Source organism: Culicoides brevitarsis, chromosome 2 (assembly GCF_036172545.1).
Source record: "Culicoides brevitarsis isolate CSIRO-B50_1 chromosome 2, AGI_CSIRO_Cbre_v1, whole genome shotgun sequence".
Classification (NCBI taxonomy): domain Eukaryota; kingdom Metazoa; phylum Arthropoda; class Insecta; order Diptera; family Ceratopogonidae; genus Culicoides; species Culicoides brevitarsis.
Window position 1 is genome coordinate 4,738,658 of NC_087086.1, and position 22,373 is coordinate 4,761,030.

At 26.6% G+C, this 22,373-nt stretch overlaps 1 protein-coding gene across 2 annotated transcripts in view; it reads right to left on the bottom strand.

Annotated features, from left to right (window-relative positions):
* The window catches only part of LOC134830653 (neural-cadherin-like), a 165,737-nt gene that overhangs the window by 104,860 nt on the left and 38,504 nt on the right, over positions 1-22,373 (bottom strand). For both annotated transcript variants that reach the window (XM_063844203.1, XM_063844202.1), the window contains exon 2: positions 4,575-4,675. The gene's annotated coding sequence lies outside the window, so the exon portion shown is untranslated. The remainder of the gene's footprint in view (positions 1-4,574; positions 4,676-22,373) is intronic.

A 22,373-nucleotide genomic window follows, 5' to 3' on the forward strand; every position in this document is an offset into this window, starting at 1 on the left:
TCCCTTTCATTTTTTCATCGTTACTCAGTAAAAAAAAAGCTAAATTGCCACGCATGTGAAATCCAATGCAGTAAGGATTACATTCCACAACTATTACAACATTTTTTGTGTCTGCCAGTCGTTGCGAGTTCAAATTTTAGGTCAAATCTGTTGTCTGGAATCTTCAGTTTTTCTCTCTAAAAACCTACGTCAACATTTTTCACACAAAACATTCGATTTATTGACTTTTTTTACATATTTATTCGTCTTGTTTGTTTGTTTTTTTTTATTATTTTATTATTATACATTTTGTTTTTTTTTTTATTTTTCATTCAAAGAAAACAAACAAACAAACAAAAAACGACAAATGTAAAGCAAAATGATGTAAAAAAAAGGTCAGAAACATGTTTCTCTGCAGGCTGCTTTACCTACCGCATAAAATAATTTTATACTTTTTTTTTTTGTTTTCACATATGTAAAAAGATGACGACGACAAAGCGAACGTTGAGGATGAAAAACACGCAAAAAAAAAACAACAACAACACTCATTTAATTTTACGAGACACTCACAGATGTGTGTGTGGATATTACTCCCCTATGATAACTTTGCATTTAACAACGGCGCGCGCGTACCTTTTGACAGTGAACACACGAGTGTGCGACAGATGAAAAGACAAACAAAACAAAATACAAAATAACATACATTCAGGACTTGAAACAATGCGAAATAACAACGTTATGAGATCAGAGCTCTATTTTAGCGAAAAATTCTTTAACACCTAAATGTTTGCTGGCTGGAAATAGGTAACGAGAGTATTTTTTTTTTTCTTTTTTTTTGTGAACACAATTACGGTCGACAAACAAAGAACAACGCGTGGAAGCTGCAGAGACAGGAAAAAAGTAAATGTTGTGAGGATATATTTAAATGGTTATTTGCCATTTGGCTTCATTTCATGTTTTTTTTTGTTACAAAGTGTAATTGGCAATAAAGTAACTGTGAGAAGATTTACTTTTGACACTTGTGAATAAAGAGCAAGGCGTTTCCATTTTAAATAAAATTTATAATAATTTTTTAAAGTTATTTTTCGTATTAAATTTTAATTAATTAAAATAAAAAAAAAAATAATTTTGATGATTTATAATTTAAAAAATTTTTTATTAATTTTAATAATAATTTTAATTAATTATTTAATTTAATAAAATTTAAAAAATTAAAAAAAAAATAAAAATTAATATTTTATTATTTTTTAATTTTAAATTAAATAAAAAAAAAATAATAAAATTAAAAATTGTTCATAAATATTTAATTTTAATAAAATTATAAAATTAATTAAAAATTTATTAAAAAATTAAATAATAATAAAATATTAATTTAAAAATATATTTTTTATACATTTTATTTTTTTTTATTTTTAATTTAAAAAAAATTTTTTTTTAATAAAAAATTAATATAATATTAAATTTAAAAATATAATTTAGTTAATATTTTATTTTAACTTAATTAATTAAATAAAATTTATTTAAAAATTAATATTTTTTAATAATTAATATTTTAATATATTTTTAAAATAAATATGAGATTTTTTTACGAATTTCCTTTTCAAACGTGAGAAAAAAAATAAAATTCATCACATTTGTAGATTTTTAATGTTTTTTAAAGAATCTCGTGACATGAGTTGATAAAAATCAAATTATACTTTTTTTTATTTCAAATGTCATGAAGTCGTTCTTAATTCAAGAAATTAAAATTTTGTCACGAATTTTCTAATATTTTCTTCTTTATTTTATTTTTTATTATTATTTTTTTTCGTATTTTGTTCCGGGATCACGTTTCCTAATGTTCCGTATACAAATCGTGCGATATGCCTAAATTTGTAGCAAATCCAGGTTCTCAAATGCATATCATCATCATAATCACGTCTTTTCTCTTTCTATTTTTATATTTTTTAATAATATCGAAATGACAAGCGTATCAAAAAGCAACGGAAATCACGTAAGCGAATGGACTAAGAATTTTTTTTTTCGGAAGAAAATTAATAAGTAAACTGTTTTGGAGCATTAAATATATTTTTTCGAGTCTATATTTGAGTGTTCGTGTCTGTTTTTGCTACCTGCGAAAATTGATGTGCTTATTATCTTCTTATTTAATTTTGTTTCGTCGTTTTTTTCATTATTATCTCATCTCCCTCATGATGTCGAGTCGTTCCTTAATAAATGAATGAATTGTTATGATGATTATCTAATTATCTGAATTGTCATATTTTCTTGATTTTTTTTCTCGTTTTCATATTCTCGCAAGGCTCTTGATGTTGCTAATTGCCTGTTCAGATGATTTGGCGCAGCAACGTGAAGAGATGGCCTACTTTTAGAGAAGTTGGTTTGAGGAAGTTTTGTGAATTAATGAAGTATGAAAATTTTTTGTTCGAGAACGGAAAAAAACTAAATGATAGAAGCGCTTTTATTGATTTTTTTTTTGTAAAGAGACCTCTAACGACAATTTTTCGAACTAAAAACTTTTATAAAGAGCCATCTAGCGTCAATTTTTTAAAAATTCAATTCGAAGCGACCTCTGTTGTCATTTTTATTCAAAATTTAGTTTCAAACGCCATCTATCGACCGTTTCATAAACTTAATTTAAATATAAAAGCCATCGTGTGTAAAAATTTTGAACTAAATTTTAAATAAAGAGCCCTCTATTGAGAATTTTTGATAAAATTTTAAGTTAAAGAGACATCTCTTGACAAATTTTATACAAATTTCTTTTGAAAAGTTAGAAATTACTCTAAAAATCCGTTTTTATTACGACTTGTTTAACCTCTTTATAAAAACATCTTCCATTAAAAAACTTTAAGAAACTCTTGTCAACGTTAAAAACTACAACTAAAGATGTGAAATTTCTCAACAATGTCGCACTAAACTTTTAAAGTGACTTTATTTGTTGGAACAGAAAACTTTTTTTTTCTAAACAATTTTCTTTTCACATATTTTTCAAAAAATTTCTTATACTTAATATTAAAAAAAAATTATTAACGATCAAATGACAATCAGGTCACAAAAGAGGAAGCTCTGATTTCATAAAATAATACAAAAATAATAAGGAAACATATTTATCTAATTTAAATATAAAATAAAATAAAACATGAAGAAAAAAAATAATAATAATGAACTTACTTGCGAAACAATAGCAAGAAAAGAGAAAAATAAAGAAAAAGAAGAAAAAAAGCGGAAAGAATACAAAAACAATATTTATTTTTTAATGAGATAATGCTCATTGCCATAGCGTGCACGAAGGAGAATTTTCTTCCATAAAATAACAAAATGTTCTTGAAAATGTTAAGAAGATGGAAAAACTGTGTTATGATACAATTTTTAATTAAAAATACAATGAGCGGAAGTTTTCTAGTTTACTAATAAGATTTTTTTTTAGAGAAACTTGACAAAATAGGAAAGAAAAAAAAATAAAGAAAAAATCACCCCCTGCTCTATTATTTCTAAAGATCATTTAAAGCGACGTGGCGACGAGGAAAAGAAAAAAAGGTTCAATCATAAAAATGTTTCACTTATCTAAATAACTTTACTCCGATTATTACTTTTTTTTTCTTTCTTCATCTCTTTTTTTTTTGCTCATTTTCGATTGAACATTTTTGGCGCCAAAATTTTGGCGGGAAATGAAATTTTTTGTACTAAAGTGCATTTTTTCTCAAGAAAAAAAGGACAAAAATGCAATTTTTAGGATTTTTCACGAATATAATGCACGTCAAGGATTTACGAAGAACGAGGCACTATCTTGAGATATTTTATGTTAAAGGAAATTAGAAACACAGATGTTGCCGACATTTCTTAATTAAGATATCGCTCTCTCATTTTCTCTGTTCTACCTCGAGCTTTACCTACAATGTTCGTGTATTGCTTATGATCTTTCATTTGTTTTACTTGTCTAGATTTTTATCGGGGATTTTTTTTTTTTTTGAATTAGAGCAAATTCTGTCGCGTAACTTCTACTATATTCGAAAGTATTTAAACCTTTTTTTCTTGAAAAAAAATATAAAATAAAAAATTAACACACAAAAAAGGACCGAAAGTGTTTTCTTGTTTAGTAGGGCGAAAAGGAGATAATTTGACGTGGGTGTCGTTCGCGCGCGCTCAACAGATATTTGAACAAAATGACAAAATAATGAGCGAACACGACACAAAAAAAAGGTGATAAAGTCCTTTTGTTTTACTTTTTTCTATTCCCTCGTGATTTTTGAATCGCGCGCAATTGCTCAGTTTTATTTTAGTTTTAAATATAAATTAAAACAATATGACGGTGAAATTACTTTTGCCATTTATTTAATAAAAAATTAAATGAAGAAGAAAAAAAACTTTGCTGCACGAAACTTTGAATGTTGAAAGATAAAGGAGACGCGATTAAACAGGAAACGGGATTTAATCGTATTTATAATTTTTTCTCGTCTCTTGGATTTCTCGTCAAAAGTAATTAGCAACATAAAAAGTTGTTGGTTTTTGCACCGTTTTGCAATATTTCAATCAATTAATGTAATAAAGCTTTGGTTGATGAAACAAATTTTCATAAAAATTCAATTATAACTTACCCTTCTTTAGGTAAAAAAGCGTCCTTTTTGCTCGTTTATTTTTTGCTGTGACGATGATTTTTGAATTTAATAACACTTTTGTTCAATCGTGCGTTAATTATCTGAAAAGGAAAGAAAAAATGAAGGAAATCGTTAATATTTATATTTTTTTTGTTTTCAAGGGATTTTTAATTGGGTTTCGTACAAGTTATTTTTAAAATATTTTAAGGATTAAAAAAAGGTTAGTTTTTATTCAATTGATTTTTTTGTCAATTTTTACATTTTTATTTGAAATTAAATTCATAAGATTTTCAGTATTTTTGATTTCAGATTTTTTTTTCATAAAATTATATTAAAAATATCTTTTTATGAAATTTAGATCAAAATTTTTTCAACAGATGTCTCTTTTAATTAATTTATTGTGTTTTAGTTATCATCGAGAGATGGCGCTTTATTCATTCAACAAAAATTTGAAAAATAAGATTTTTGTATTTATTTTTAAAATTTTAATTTAAAATTTTTTGTATTAATTTTTTTTAATTAATAATAAAAATTTTTAATTTATTAATATTTTTAAAATTTTAATAATTCGTAAATTTTAATAATTTTGAAATAAAAATATTTTTTTAAAATTTCAACCATAACCTACCAATAGAGGTCTCTTTAAAAATTATTATATTTCAAAAATTTGCCGTAAGATGGCGCTTTATAATTATTTTTTTTTTGTTTTAAAATTGTTTACTTTTATCACGTTCAACTATTTTTTTAATCTTTCAAAGAGAAAAAAAAGAAACATTTTTTTATAAAAAAAATGTAAAGGATTAAAATGTTTTTTTTTTACAAAAACAACGAGATAAACATTGTTATTGCTGCTCGAGTTAACAACACGTCGTATTAGCTTCCATTCAAATATTTATCTCGTTTGAAGAATTCCATTCCTTTATGCACTCATTTGCTCGTTCATTCATTTAAAATGAAAACAACTCGGAATTTCTAAAGAAATTAATAAATCTGTTATTTTCGCTCTTTTTGAAAATGCATGAGAAACAAAACAGTTGCACAATGCAATTTTACTGCTTTCTTTTTAATTTTTTTATTTCTCTCTTTGTTTCGTCAGATTTTTTCATTATTCCATTATTTTCAGTCATTTTGTTCCGAATAATGGGAAACTTTTGTATTTTTTTTGCACTCGAACAATGAATGAGTCGCTGCTGCTGTTCTAATAATAACGTAAACAATTTTTGAGCAAGCTATTGTTTGAATAAATAATAAGGATGAATCATAATAAAATTAAAATTAAATACAAGAAATAATCCTCGTTTGCAGAAAGAAGGGAAAAGAAAGGGAAGACAACGACGACGACGAAACAAATAAAATTCCTTGTTCAAAAACAAATTTTAAAGATTAAAATTTTATTATTGAATTGTTGGTGCTTGCTAAGGAGGAGAAAACGGAGGAAAACGGCAACAGGACTCGATTTATTCATTTTGGAATAAAATTTTCTATTGATATATGCACTGCTACTGCTACGATGAAGGAATGCAGCTGCAAAATTTCTGTAGGCGAAATTTTTGCATCAACTATTTCTTCTTCCGTTTTTCCTTCAATAATGTTCTTCTGCCTTTTTTTGTGAGCGAACATGTACCTACCAACTAAAATATTATATTAAAAATTCCTTTCGCATCCTCATTATGAGATTGCGTGCCATCCGTTCAAATCATGGCAACGTCGTCGTCGTCGTTGTTCTCGCCGCCGCACGTCATTGACTATACCGAGGCAAATATTTTCAAAACTATTTCCTTTTATTCTATTTTATTTTATTATTATTCATCATTTTTGTGCCTCAACATAAATTGCTCGTTCATTGCTATAATGATAATTTTATGACCTAATAATAGTTTCTCGTGTGATTTTTCAGGTAAAATATTTGCGGACAAACGAAAAATTGTTTGAAATTTGAAAAATTATACAAAAATTAATAAAAGTGCATTTTTTCAAATTTTTAACCACGTGACTTTTTGAATTTAATGGAAGTTAACTTTTTAAAAAAATTTCAAAATTTTATCCCAATGCATATTTTTAAATATTTCCCTAATTTACAATTAAAATAATTTTTCCCAATGAACATAAAAAATTTCTGTATTTATTTTTATTAAGAAAAATTTAAACCACGTGGTTATTTTAACCACGTGACACAATTTAAAGATTTTTTTTTAAATTTTATTTTAATGTAAAATTTAAAATTTTGTCCCAATGCACATTTTAATAAAATTCTAAACAATTAAAAAATTTTCTCAATAAAAATATTAAAATTTTTAATTATTTTAACCACGTGGTTTAGCTTTGTAAAACTTATAAATATTATTTTTAATTTAAAATTTTGATTTTGTCCCGATGCATATTTCGAAAGTCTTTCAAAAACTTTTAGTTTGTGCCCCAATGCACATTTTAAAAATTTTTCTTTAAAGCATAATTAAATTTTTAACCACGTGACCATTTTGGCGCGCATTTTTCATTTAAATGCGTTAAAAATTCGATTATTTATTAATGCGATCAACTTCCGACAAACCAAAAACCACACAAAAAGGTAAGTTCAATACAAAAAAAAATTATCATTTTATAGCTCAACAAAATTGCTTTTGCCTCCATCACGGCGTATTAAGTGGACAATCATCCGAGAGTTATCAAAATAAAAAACGATGATTTTATGTGAAAAAATCGTCCGCCCGCTCTCCTTTTTATTTGTTTACATCGTAATATTTTATGTAATGAACTCCGGCAGCGAAAAGTTTTCTTCGGAAAATAATAAAAAATAATGTGCTCGTATGTTTGATGATGATGCCCGAGCCAATTTGATGAATAAAAAATGAGTATAAAAAAGCCTATAAATATTATTGGCGGAGGCAAAAAACTCGTTTAATATTCATCGATTTTGGTCCACTTTCGAATTTTTACGCAATACAAGTGTGTAGGAGATTAGCATACTTTTTCTTCTCCTTTTTATGAATTTCATACGAAAAAATTCCAAACTCAATACGATCTCAGTAGGTCAAGCAATGATAATAATAAATAGAGGAAAAAAACGTAAAAAAAGGTAAGAAATTCTTTTTTTTTGCCTTTTATAGCTTTTCATCGGAATTTCATACATTTTTTTCTTCAGCAAAAAAATACCGAAAATAGCCTATTTTTGTCGATATTGGGAGAGATAAAAAATTATTTAAAGATGTTGAAAAATGATAAAATCTTTCTCGCAAGTTTAAGGGCTTAAAAAGGGTCCGTTGGAGCGACTTTCGTTTAGGAAGTGATTGAAATTCCCATCGAAAAAGTTATTTAGCTACGATAAACTGTTGCGGTCATAAGCATATTGATAGAAAAATTATTCATAAAAGGATTCGTCGGACTTAATAAAGACAAAATATGAGAGTAATTTCCAACAAAATGAGTCAAAAAAAAAAGAAAGGGTTTCATGAATAAATTTTCACGAAAAAAAAAATTGTTGAACTTTTTTGTAGATGGACAAAAGAAAAAAAAATAAGGAGCTTTAAGTTGATTATAACAGACAAGTAAGCAAAGGAATTCTCATTCATAAAAGTCAGGAATTTTATTCCGAAAATTTCTCCATAAAGTGTATATTATTTGCACATCAAAGCAAGTCTTATCCCTTTGAATTTTTCTTTGCGACGGAAAGCTTTGTTGCATACAAAGGAGAAGAACAAAAAAATATCACGAGAAATATTTGAAGGTCAAGTGATATCTGAGCATTAAAGGCAAAAGAACACACTTTAACACATTTTAGGTTATGTCACAGGATTAATTTTGTTACTGCATTTCAAGAAAAAAAAATGAGATTTTATGCTAAGAATGTTTAACTTCAAGGAAAAAATTAAAAAAAATAATTTTAATTTATTAATTTTAATTTAATTATTTTAACTTTATTTAATTTAATTATGGAAAATTCGAGAAAATTTAGAAAATTCTTGTATCACAAAAAAATTATAAAATATAAAATGCTTTTGAAAGTTTAACTTTTATTACAAAAAAAAAATAAATAGAAATCAAATTAAAAAAATAATTATAAAATAAAAATAAATAAATAATTAATTTAAATAAAAAAAAAATAATTAACTTAATTTCATGAAATTCTTAATAAAATAATATTCAAAAGTATTTTAAAATATTAAAAAATAATTAAAAATCAAAAAATAATTTTATTTAATATTTTTTGAAAACTTATAAAAAATTAAAATAATCGAAAAATTTGAGAAAAATGTGAAATTTCTTTGAAAAATATTTAAAGCTTGGAAACGAATAAAAATTAAAAATTCGAAAATTTAGTTTTTTTAAATAGAAATTAAAAATTTTATTATTTATTTAATTATTTTTTTTTAATTTTTTATTTAATTTACTTTTTTATTTAATTTAATTTTTTTTTAATTTAATTTTTTTTTTTTTATTTTAATTTTTTTTTTAAATTAATTAAATTTAAATAAAAAATTATTTAGAATATTTTGATAATTTTAAAAAATAAATCAAAATGTTCTAATTTCGTTCGTACATTTTCTAAACCGACAACTTTTCTCTCTTTCTTTAAGAATCTCATGCCAGCGAGCCCATAAAGGCAATAAAATACCGAGCAAAATACAAAAAAAAAAGAAAGTTATTTTTGTCGTCGACGTCGTTCTCAACAGAAACACTTACATAACATCACAACGACACAAATTCATCTCCATTGAGCTCGCATGACCTTCTTATCGCACGTTGTTTGCCTCTAAAATATGTGTGTCCAAACACAATTCTCTGCTCCTTTGATGACAATGCCGAGCAGAAGGCAAGATGTTTGTTGGTGTTTCGAATATTTGCATAAAAAATACGGAGGATATTGTCGAGCTGCTTGTTCTTTACGATCACATTTTTGCATGTAAATGAGTCTCGTTACACGTTTCTCTGCCAAAGAGGCAAATATTTAAGTAAAATTCTGACTCTTTAAGCGACTTTTTGGTCAAAAAATTGGTTATTTCTCAATTAAGAGAAAAATTTTTGTTTGCTGATGAAAAATACTTGAAATTTTTGCTTTGAAGCTCTCTAACGAAGCATGACACGAAAAATATTTCTCGGAATTTATTTCGAGATTCGAGTCACTTGTTTGTTTTTTCCCACAAATTGTCATTGAAAAAAAAACCAGACGTCTCCATTTGATGAAATTAGTGAGCAATTCGTCGCTGTCGAGAGTCGTTCAGAAAAGTACTCGAGAACAATATGTGAGCAACGTTCCCTTTGACGTGAATTTCCTCGGCACGTCGCCACAGGCATCATTTCAGGTAACGAACAAGCAAAATTTACGAGGGAGAACAATAAACGTGTTAAGCGTCGGCACGAAAGTGAAGTAAGGAGCACTTGTAAACAATTTCTCGTAAAAAACGAACGGAATATGATGAGTTTTGATGCTAAATATCAGTCGTTATTATACTTTTTTATGGCTTTTCGAGAAAAAAACGAGCATTCTTTTAAAAAATAATAACAATAAACAATATAAAAAGAGTTTTATGGATAATCTTCGTACGCTAGACGGCAAAACGAGACACATTTCTCATCCGAAAGTAATATTAAATTTAGTACGGGCTTGTTTATGAGCTCTTTAACGTAAAATAAAAAAGTTTTTCTCGTCGAGTGTGTTAAAAATTGGAATTTTTTAACATAAAAATCCCATAATTTAACTATTGAGCAAATTTTTTTTCCATGTTTTTTCAACTTTTTGTCTCGCAAAAATTAATCCTCGCAGAAAAATGACCTTTAATCATAAATTTGTCACCCGAACCACAAGAAAACTAACAAAAAATAACAACAACAAGAGAAACAGAAGACGTCACAACATCATAAATCTCCGCCTAATCCTTTATCTAAATCTTTTAATCACATAATTTACTGACAGTGCTTAAAATTAAAGACCATCCCCAACTCTGTAAGGAATTTTTCCTTGTTTTCGTGTCGCTTTCATTCCAAGTAAAAGACAAAAAAATCGGGAAATGCTTATTGTCAACTAACAACTTTCTCTGTAAAATGAACTTTTTTTTTGTGTCAATAAGCGGTATGAGACTCGCATTTACCGAGTAATTATCGTATTGTTCTCGCCACAAGAGGAGGATGATGGAAGAAAAGAAAATAAGAAGAGTAAGTCTTCCTCTTTTACTCCGACATGGAATCTTGGTAGATACAAGCAGAGATAAAAGTAGACAACAATTATTTTGTCTCGTAGAAGGGAAGATTTAAAATGTATGTCAAGCTATGTGAAGTCCAGATTACAGTTCAGATTCCGACAGTTACATGACCAACTGTGTCAAAAGAGAATGAGGGGAAGGTCAGTGACCATGATGTTGCTTTGTATTTAATGGGTGATAAATTGCTGGTTATTGTCTGGGCTTTTACGTTGGTTTAATGGCTGAATGAACATTTTTAAGTAAAGTTTTAATGACATCTCAATATTGAACATGGAATTTGATATATGTGGCGTTACAAAATGGTTTTCTGAGAAAAATTATTTATGTTTACATTTTCTTGAGTTTGTAGACGAATTTTTATTTATTTTATTATAATTTTTTTATATGCTTTTTTATATCAAATTTCCAATGTTGTTTACTTTTGAGTTTATATATATTTTTTACATACTTTTTTATATAAAATTTCCCGCCAAATTAATCTTTTTTAGTACTTATTGATTTTCCCGCCTTTTGGGCTATTTAAATTTTTCCCGCCATTTTTTACATTTTTATATATTTTACCGCTTACTGAAAATAATTTAGTTTTTACAAAATTTCGCGTTTTTTATAAAATTTTCATGTTTTAAATATTTAACTTCTTTCAAATTAATTTAAAATTTACAAATTTTCGCGCCATTTTTAATAAAATTTGCTTCTATACTTTTTTCGCGCCTTTTTTATATTTTTATCTTTTATATATTCTTCCGCTAACTTAAAATAATTTAGTTTTTACAAAATTTTCCGCCTTTCTATTTTTATAAATTTTCGCGCCTTTTTTTATATTGTCAGGTTTTAAATATTTGATACTTTTAAATTAATTGAACATTTAAAAATTTTCGCGCCATTTTTACGAATATTTGATTTTATATTTTTTTCGCGCCTTTTTTAAAATTTTTATCTTTCATATTCTTCCGCTAACTTAAAAAAAATTAATTTTTACAAATTTTCCCGCCATTTCAAACAAAATTATCTTATATATTTTTTCGCGCCTTTTTTGACTTTTTCATTTATTTATATTTTCCCGCCATTTCAAATTTAAACATTTTACTCACAACTTAATATTTTTCTACATTGCAAAAGAAAAACAAATTCTACAATGTTTTTATTTAGTTATTTTTCCAACGAATCTCAGTTTTAATTAATGTTTTTACAACATCAACCATATTAAATTTTACATCAAATTTTCATACATTGTAAATATTCCTGTTGAATCTCGCTTCTCGATACCTTGTGATGTGAAACATCATCATCATCACTCCCGACAAGTTTTGTTGAACTAAACTAACGGAATAAGTAGTAAAAACATCGTATCTCCTCTTAAACATTCATTTCATCAAAAAAAAAAAAAAAAATAGCGTCGGGTTTTGAGATGACGAGAAGGAAAGTACGAAGCAGGAAAAAAAGGAAAATAAAGTTACTTAAAAATAAATACAGAGTAGAATAAACAGACAGCAAACGAGACGAGGAGAGATGTAAAGTACTACAAAAAAAATTATAAAAAAATAACAGATTTTCTCAAGAAGAGTTCGCTGCATGCACATGGCGAAGGAGTAAAAAGCGATGTTTTATACAGACAATGTTTGTTTGCACTTTTAAAACGTTTTTCGCACATAATTCTTAAGTACACACATTAGTTTATCTTTCCCTCTGCTGCTGCTGCTTATTTCCCTCTACTCTCGCACATTAGCATTTTATCTCGGTGTTGCCAGAGTATACATGTGAATAAAATGACACTTTGAGATGCATGCGAGGCATGTTATATGTCATCCATGCAGTTGCCGGAGAAAAGGGTGTCAAGTGTATCGACAGTGCCAAGAGGCTTATTTCACACAGGAGAGATATGTAATTTACTTGACACCCTTCCTCCTTGCTGGCTGTCAGTACTTTATTACGAGTCTGTGTATGGCTTTGATGTGAACTTTGAACATGAACGAAACGGGATTCTGTGCGATAAAAAAAAAGTTAATGCATGTGAGAAAAAAATTATGCAGAAAAATATACGAGAATATTTAATTTCTATTAGAACAAGGACGTGCAAGGAAGTTTTGTTTTTTTGTTTCGAACAATGGATTCATGGAAATGGCTTATAAATGCGATTGTTTTTGTCTGGTAAGTTTGAAAAGTTATTCAGATTTTATTTTTTTAACTTTCGAATTTGTCAGTTTTCAAATTTTTCTGCTTTCAAATTTGTCAGTTTTGGAATTTGTCAGTTTTCAAATACTTCAGCTTTCAAATTTGTCAGTTTTCGAATCTTCAGATTTCAAATTTGTCAGTTTTCGAATCTTTCAGCTTTCAAATTTGTCAGTTTTCGAATTTATCAGTTTTTGAATTTGTCAGCTTTCGAATTTGTCAGTTTTTGAATTTGTCAGCTTTCAAATTTGTCAGTTTTCAAATTTTTCAGCTTTCAAATTTGTCAGCTTTCGAATTTGTCAGCTTTCAAATTTGTCAGTTTTCGAATCCTTCAGCTTTCAAATTTGTCAGCTTTCGAATTTGTCAGCTTTCAAATTTGTCAGTTTTCGAATTTGTCAGCTTTCAAATTTGTCAGTTTTCGAATTTGTCAGCTTTCGAATTTGTCAGCTTTCAAATTTGTCAGTTTTCGAATTTTTCAGTTTTTGAATTTGTTAGCTTTTAAAATTCTTAAATTTTAATTTTTCTCATATTTTCAGTTTCTGTTCCAATTCGCAATAAAAGCGAAAATCGTCAACTTTTCAGACACTCTAATACCCAAGCTTTGCTCTAATATCTCTCTCTATGAATATTTATAAATAATGTGTATAATAATTTGTGCCATGTACAAAACGCGAGCCACACAAAGCAACAACAACAACAAAGAAATGAGGAAAGTGCATTTAAACACAAAGCGAGAGAAAGAGAGAAAAAAAATTATTTTCGCGCTTCAGGGAAAACTATAATGTCAACTCACTTTACGGCGAGCGACAGCAAACGCAGCGCAAAAATGCCATCATACATAAAATATACATTATGGGTAGAGCCATGGTTTCCTTCTTTTGCTTTCTCTATTTTTTTTTTATTTCATTTTTTTATTTTATTTATTACACGCGCAGGCAAACAAACAAACAGCAAGCCAGCAGAACGGACACGAAAATATATTCATAAGTCAGACTGGATGCGAGAGAACGAGAGCGGAGGAGACAGACAAGAAAATAGCGGAAAATAGTGCTGTTGCTGCATGCGCTGCTATCGCATATGCCATACATATATAGCGAAACTGATAAAAATGTAATTTATTCGAGTTTTCCAACAAAATATCATTTTGCAAAATGTGTTCGCTTATGACGGCAACAAATTTGACTTGATTTTTGGAAATGATGCAACTTGCACGTGCTAACGTCATTTTCCCACAGTTTTTCAAAAAAAAAAAGTTTAAATAACTTTTATTTGATTATTTTTTTTTTGTTCAATTCAACTTTATGCAGATGATGGCGATGGAGAAAACAAACAAATAAATATATTCATAAAAAAATAAAAAATTTCTCTGAAGAATAGATAAGAAATTTAATGCGTTTCATGAGAAATGACGAATTTCGCAAATCACAATTGGAATAATGCGAAATAAGATTCTATAATGAGAATTATCTCCGGCGGCGATGACGAGACTTCCAATCCAAATCTATTCGCATTGTTGGGACGTGAAGCAACGTGATGTGTATAAGAATTTAATTTTGACGCGTATTGGATTACAAATGAATTCCTAACAAGCAACAACAACGCCAAGATGAAGGTACGAAGGATAGACTCACAGTTGAATGACATCCAAATTAGGCAGTTGTTTGTTTGTTTTTGTTCGGGGCAGCAACCTGCAGCCATAGAAAAACGTAGGAGGAAAAATATTTGGAGTAGAAAGGTCACTGCTAAAGCAATGATGGCGGAACGACGATGATGTGATAAATAATAATGAGGACAGTTTCGGAAAAAGTAATTGAATTGGATTTTTTTGACTACATTTCGACTGCTGAATGATGTTTACTCAGATGGATGGGCAGCAAAAAAAAAAGTTGAAGAATTTTTTATGAGTATTTTGTTTCAGTAATTTTTGATTAAATTATTTAAAATTTTGTCTTTTGTTTGTAGGTTTGAGAAAATTAAGTTTCTTCGAGGAATTTGTATTTGAGTCATGTCAAGTTCAAGTTCACTGAACAAGTTGGATGAGTTCTGAGAAAAAAATTATTAAAAATATTATACAGGTGAGTTCATAAAGTTTATTTCATATTAAAAAGAACTTGATGAAATCTGATAGTTTATTATTTTATTTTAATTCATTTTAAAAAATAGTTAAATAAAAAATTTGAAGAAAAAAATTTAATAATTTAATTAAATTATTTAAATTAAATTAAAATTTAAAATTAATTATTGATAAATGTAAATAATTAAAATAGCAAAAATAAATAAAAATAAAAAAATAAATTAATAAAAATTATAAAAATCAAAAAACAATAAAAAAATAATTTTTCTAATAATAATAATAATAATAAAAAAATAAATAAAAATTAATTAATTTTCAATAAAGTTAAAAAATTTATTTAAATTAAACTTTAAAAAATTTAAAATTTAATAAAATATTTTAATATAAGTCAACCACTAAAATTTTTAAAAATTTCAAAATTCGTACAAAATATTTTTTTTTCAGATTTAAATGATTTCAATTAATCCAAACCAAGCAAATACTAATTTAAACTAAAATCAGCAAAATTGATTTTTCAAATTTTTCGATATTAACTTGTCAATATTGAAGGTCATTACTACCACAAAAACATGCTAAACGTTATTTTAAAATTTTTTTTAAACATCACAGAGAGACCTTTTTCAAAATGCTTCAAGCTTCAATTTATACCGAAAAACTATTAATATCTTCTTTTAATCTTTTCTCCTTAAATATCCTTAATATGCCTTCAGGGAGTGATATATCTTATCATCACTAAAATATTTTTCTTCACAAACCCTTATTACTTTTTAAACAAATTCTGCTTGTTCAAGTTCATCCCTTATTTGTACCCCATGCCAATTTGTTTTATTCAATAATTTTTTTTAAGCAGAATTCATATCGCACTCTCAATAATTCGAGACTTTTTTTTAATAAAATAAAATAATAAGATCGCTAACGGAACAAGAAGTCAAGGACAGAGCAGTTCCCTAATGTTTGTTAAGACACCCGAAATAACAAAACCCATATCAAATGTCTCAAACAGAATAAGAAATTTGCTTCCTTTTTTATTATTATTATTAAGTATTTTTTTTGCGTACAATGAAATTTTATATGTAACCCAATTTGACTTGCTCGTTCTGCCAAAAATAAATAGTAGAAAGCGTTTTTGCAAAGGCCCATTAAATTGTGCTCGTTTTAAATCCATTTCTGGATGTCCTTGTCGTTCCCGTCTCAAGTCGGAGTACGTCGAAAAATGTATCAGTAAAACATTAAAATTTAAAGTAGTCCCACGTACTTCAAATAAATTTATCGAGTTAGGGTTTTTTTTGCTCGTCTTCGTCGTCGTTCATACATCGTTGGTAAAAGTATTTGCTAACAGATGAAAAATCGTATCAAAAATGTATGTTTTTTTTTTGTAGTTTAAACTGCGCGAGGTACTACAAAATATATTTTATTATGATAATGACAAGGAATGAACGATATAGCGACTCACTAACCGTAACCCGTATCATCATCAGTTACATTTTTAGCTCGTTCGAGAATGATGTCGAAAGATAAGAAAGTCGTTAAAATTTTATAGATAAATAAGATGAACCCCTTTCCAGTTAGCGAAACATATTTTGATGGGCTGCTTAACGAAGGATTGCTTTGCGAGAGACAGAGAAAAGGGGAGGCATTCGGCATATCTTTGTAATCTGGATGATCGTTTTAAATAATAACATAAAGAAAAAATCCGTAAAATCCCGTTTAAAAAAAAAGTTTATCGAGCGAGTGACATTAAAGAAAAGATTTTTTCTTTTGTTTGCCTTAAAGAACATTAAAAAGAGTTTAATTTCTTCATTTTTATGTGCTTTTTGTTGATTTTTACTTGATTCTTGCTTTTTTAGGTCATGCCTTTAATTACACTTTAAAATGGCGAATAAAAATTTCTTTGATTTTAATATTTTTTAAAATTTGAAATAAAATATAATTTAATAAAAATAAAATTTAAATTTTAATTAAAAAATAAAATAAAAAATAATTTAATTTGAATTTTAAATTAAATTAAATTAATAAAATTTAAAATAAAAAGTAATTTTATGAAATTAAAAAAAAAATTTTAAAAAAATATTTTAAAATAATTATTAAATTTTCGAAAATTTCTTATTTAAAAAAAAAAATAAAAAATTACCTAATTAATTAATTTTAAAGAATAAAAAATTAATTATTGGAAAATTATAAAAAAATATAGCTTTCATTAATTTATTAAATTAAAAAAAATAAATTTGTATTTATTATTTCTTTTAATTAAAATTTATAATTTATTACTAATTTATTTAAATTTTTCTTAAAATTATTTAAAAAATATTTTTTTTTATTTATTTATTTAATTTTAAAAATTCTTTAACTTTTTTATTTATTATATTATTTTTTTAATAAATTTTTTTCTTAATTTTTTAAATAAAAAAAAACATTTTTAAAAAATAATTTTAATTAATTTTTAAAAATAAAAAAAAAATTATAATGTATTTATTATTTTTGACTATTTAGGACCTTTTATTTAATGAAAATTTTATTTTAATTTTTTTCTCTTAATTTTCTTAAATACTTTTCACAAGAGACAATCAGAACAAGGCAAAAGAACAAACGAAAGCAGACACGATAAATCTCCGATAACGAACATTTTTCTATTAACGTCGCATCTCATCGTTTCGTGGCATCGCAATAAAATTATAATCTGCAAAACAAATAATTCCGCAAGACAAGTCGCTCGACATGGCAGCAATACAAAACCTCTCTAAATAAAACATAAATTCTAATAATATAAATTTTTCCCTGAGCAGTGATTTGATTTGATTGTATTATTACTTTATTTTATGTGTTCCAACGTCGGAAAACGGAACTTTTCGAACAGCGAGAGAACACGAGAAATTTTATTGAGAAATGTTCGTGTCTAAATTACATGAAACTGTTAACTGTAATACTTTTTCTTTTTCTCCCTTAAACTTATGCTCAGTCACGTTTCAAATAAATTCTCGTACATTCGTGTCGTACAGCATTTTGTACGGAAAAAAAGGAGTAACTCGAGAGTATTAGTTTATAATATTTTATGTGCAAGTACCTCCATGAGAGAAGAAAATATGAAATCGAAATCCAACATTTATGCATGAATGGTAGATTTTATGTAATGTTGCGAAAGCGGTATAAGGAAATAATGCCCTTTGTATGGTTTCGATTCAATTTTGAGCAGGAATTTTATTGAACGTTTTGAGAGTTTTGTGTCAGGAGATGAGAGGACTTTACAAAAGAGGTATTGTTGGAAAAGGATCAATGATTATGATGACAGAATTGCTTTTTGATAGTTTTATTTCATTTCAAGGAATTTCTTTCGGTATTAGCTTTACTTGTTTGAAAAGTTATATTTTAGATTTTCAGAAGAATTGATATTCTGTGAAAATTTTGCATATTTGAATATATCAGATTTATTTTTATTTATGTTTTTTATTTTTAAATTGAAAAATAATATTAAGTTAAAAAATTCCAAGTTATTTAAATGTTAAAAAAAAATAATTATTTTTTTTTAATAAAAAGTTGATAATTAAATAAATAAATATTAATTAAATAAATAAAATTTTAGAAAATTATATTTTTTTAATTTATTTTCAATTACTTTAAATTTATTTATTTTAATTTTTTTTTTCATATTTTAACATAATTTTATTTTAAATAATTTTTCTTTCAAAATTAATTAAATTTATGACAAAAAAAAAATAATTAAAAATTAAATTTAATCTAAAAATAATAATTTTTTTTTAAATAATTTTATTTTTTAAAAATTTTATTAAATTTTTGTATGTATTTATAAATTAAAAAAAAATTACAAAACGTGAATTCATCACAATTTCAACCTTCTGACATTTCAATGAGAAATCAGATAAAACTCAAATCCTCAATCTACCGAAAAATGCTCGTTCAAACCTCCGCAATACCAATATTAATAACGAACATCAAACAATATGAACGGAAAAATCCATTGATATTCCAAAGCGATTGCGAGAAAAGCAAGATTTATGTACCTTTCATGGCAGAGCAATGCCATGTAGAAAGAGAACGAGTTTGTTTACGTGCTGCCACATTACTCATATTCCGTAATAAAATGATAATGACAGGCAAACAAAATCAAAAATTACTGTGAGATCCATATTTTTCCTATCCAAACAAAGAGTGGCAATGGAAATGAACGCAAAACCAACCGCAAGTGTGTTCTGCGTCTTTTCATTCCGTAAATTGCCTTTCTTTTGTTTGTCTCGGATATGCGGAGACTCCGCACAAAGCACGGAAATTTTGTAGCAAATAAATGAAATATGGCAGTATTTTAGGTCAAGACCGCAATTTTGATAAGGACAATTAATCATGTACTTATGGAGAGCGACCGTTTTTACATAAACAACAAAGGGTAAGTACATGCGACACGTCAACTAATGACTTTGGTAGACGACGAGGAGCGACATTTTAGGTCTCCCCTTTCCTTTCCTGCTGTTGTTGTTTATTTATAATTTTTCAAGCGTTTCCAAGAAAATATTTGGGATAACTGAAATATGAAACGTTTTGAAGTCACTTGGTTAAAAATTTTACAAAAGCTCAAATTAGATCTTGAGATCAAGAAAACCACGTGGTTAAACGGATCTCGAGATCTATAAAGCCACGTGGTTAGTTAGATCTTGAAATTAAAGAAATAAGATTTCAAGCTTAAACAAACCACGTGGTTAATTAGATCTCGAGATCAGACAAACCACGTGGTTCAATTGATCTCGAGATCAAGAAAACCACGTGGTTTAACGGATCTCAAGATCAGACAAACCACGTGGTTCAATAGATCTCGAGATCATCAAGATCTAATTTGAGCTTTTGTTAAGTTTTTAACCACGTGACTTCAAAACGGGATATATTTCAGTACATATTCTAATTATTTTATTCTATATGTTTTAAAAATTAACTTCTTAATTAATGTGACCACGTGGTTTCAAAATACGTTACAATCTTTCGTTCTTTTTTTCTAACGACAACTTTCCATAATTTTTTGGGTTAATTCTCTGCAAGAAAAAGGGATTAAATTTTATTGTTGTTCTGAATAAATAAACTGCCAGGCGTGCCACGGAGGAAAGTAACAATTCATTCAGGCAAATATATTTCAATTTCACTCGACACTCAGACAAACCAAAAGCCATGAAAGATAAAACGAATGATCAATATCCCAAGCAATCATAACAACATTTATTGATTGATGGCTATCCAATTTCGAAAAATATTTACTCTTCAACAAATATTCATTTTATATAAATTTTATTTACATTTATCATTTTATTCACATATCACATAAAACTCTCACTCGAACATTTTCTATGCCGAGCAAACATTTTTGTGATATGTTTATTAAATATATGCTTTTGTATATTCATCACTCGCAGAGTTTCACAGAGTTTTGTGTCCCAACTGATTCAATATTGTAGTAACTTAGTTTTATATTCCTTTTTTTTCTCATGGAGTTTTTGTTGTGAAGTGTTTGTTTTATTTTATTGCAAGTTGTTGACGAGAGATTTTCATTTTTTTTTTTTTGTTTTAGTTTTTGCCTGATCCTGTGGGAGTGAAAAGTTTTGTTCTATGGGAAAGGATTGACGATGAAAGGAAGAGATTATTTTAGACGTAAATTGTGGGTGTTTTGTGAAATTTCTGTTAAAAAGATTCTAAAAGTGACACGTTTCAGTTTGAAGACAAAAATTGATTTGACAAATTATTGTATTTTTTTTTTCATCAAATACCATAAAAAATTCTTGTAATAAAAAAAAGTCAAAAATTTAAATTTTTAATTGAATTAATTAAATTATTTTTTTTATTGAATTTTAAAAGAATTTTATTTTTTTAGAATTTAAAATAGCTTAAAAAGAACCAAGAAAAATTAAATATAAAAAAATTAAATAAAAATAAAAAAAAATTAATAAAAAATATTTAATTAATTTTTTCAAATTACTTTTTTTAATGAATTTTTAAGAATAGTTTCTTTTAATTTTTATTTATTTATTTATTTTAATTTTTAGAAATTTGAATAAATTTTAAAATTATTTTTTTCGAAATCTTTTCATAAAATTTGTTGAAAAAATTAATAATACTTCAAGTCAACCAACATTAACTTTTTTCATCAAAAACGCTACTTGAGCAAGAATTTTTTTTTAAGAAGAAAACAAAGAAAAAAATCTTCTCTCATTATGAACCTAACAAACTTTTTTTTTATAATTTTCGCCTCAAAACCTCTCAAAAATTAAACTTTTTTAATTCAACAACTTACACGAGAGAGCAAATCAGCTCTCTTTACGTCTCGTAACATATTCCTTCACTCTATAAAAAAAGGGATAAAACTCAGTCAAGTATTACATTACATTTTTTTTTATTTTTATTTATGAATATGAATACCAACATAAGCCACTCAGCCAATATAACTCTCGTGTATGTTCACGAGTATGTTCATAATAACGATTGAAGTGATGTGAAACATTCAAAAAACTTTATTTTTCTCAAGAGACACTAGAAGATTTTTCATGTGAAAGTATAATCTTCTACCGACAAACAAACAAATATAAATATATGAATTTTTTTATGCAAATTTTTTTTTTTGAGGTAGAAAAAAAGTTGTTATTTTTTTTTTTTTGGTTCATGAAAATTTAACCACTATTGTGCTTAAAACAACAAAAAATGTGAACAAGGCAGGTGTTTTTGTGCGAAAACCGCAAATTTCGAAGTATTTGAGAGTTTAACATGGAGAACTTTTTTTTTATTTGGATCTTCCTTGAAAAGCCCTTGAGCTAATTCGTTTTTAATGCGAAGTCTTTGGATATCCATTTCCTCCTAAATCTAAATAAATTGAAACTTTATTGAATTTCTCGGGAAAAATGACAATAGAAATCTCATCAAATTGAAATTTTCTGTGAAGGAAGTAAATTTTGATTAAAAACTTCGATCGTTCGCAAATGACATATGTGATTACTTTTTGCGCCTCGAGCTGTAATGCCCATGAACTGTGACAATGCACAAAAAAAAACTATTTAACCTCAATAATTTTCTCTGTGTGTGTGTTCATATCCTTTTAACAAACCTTTTATATTGCGTTTCCTTGATAACTTTTTTTTATTTCGTTTGAGGGCGACGACGCCAGGATGCACGCACAAATGATTGCATATCTCTGAAATGCATCCTGTGCACATTTCAGCAGGAAGCAATCGGAAATAGTGTTGTAAAATTGACTGAACTTGACAAAAAAAATTTTTTTTTCTCTCGATTGCTTGTCAATGCACGTAGAGCTGTGTCGTTTAAAATGAGACAGATTTTTTTTTTATTTGAAATCGAATTGGATTGTTGAAGAGGATTTTA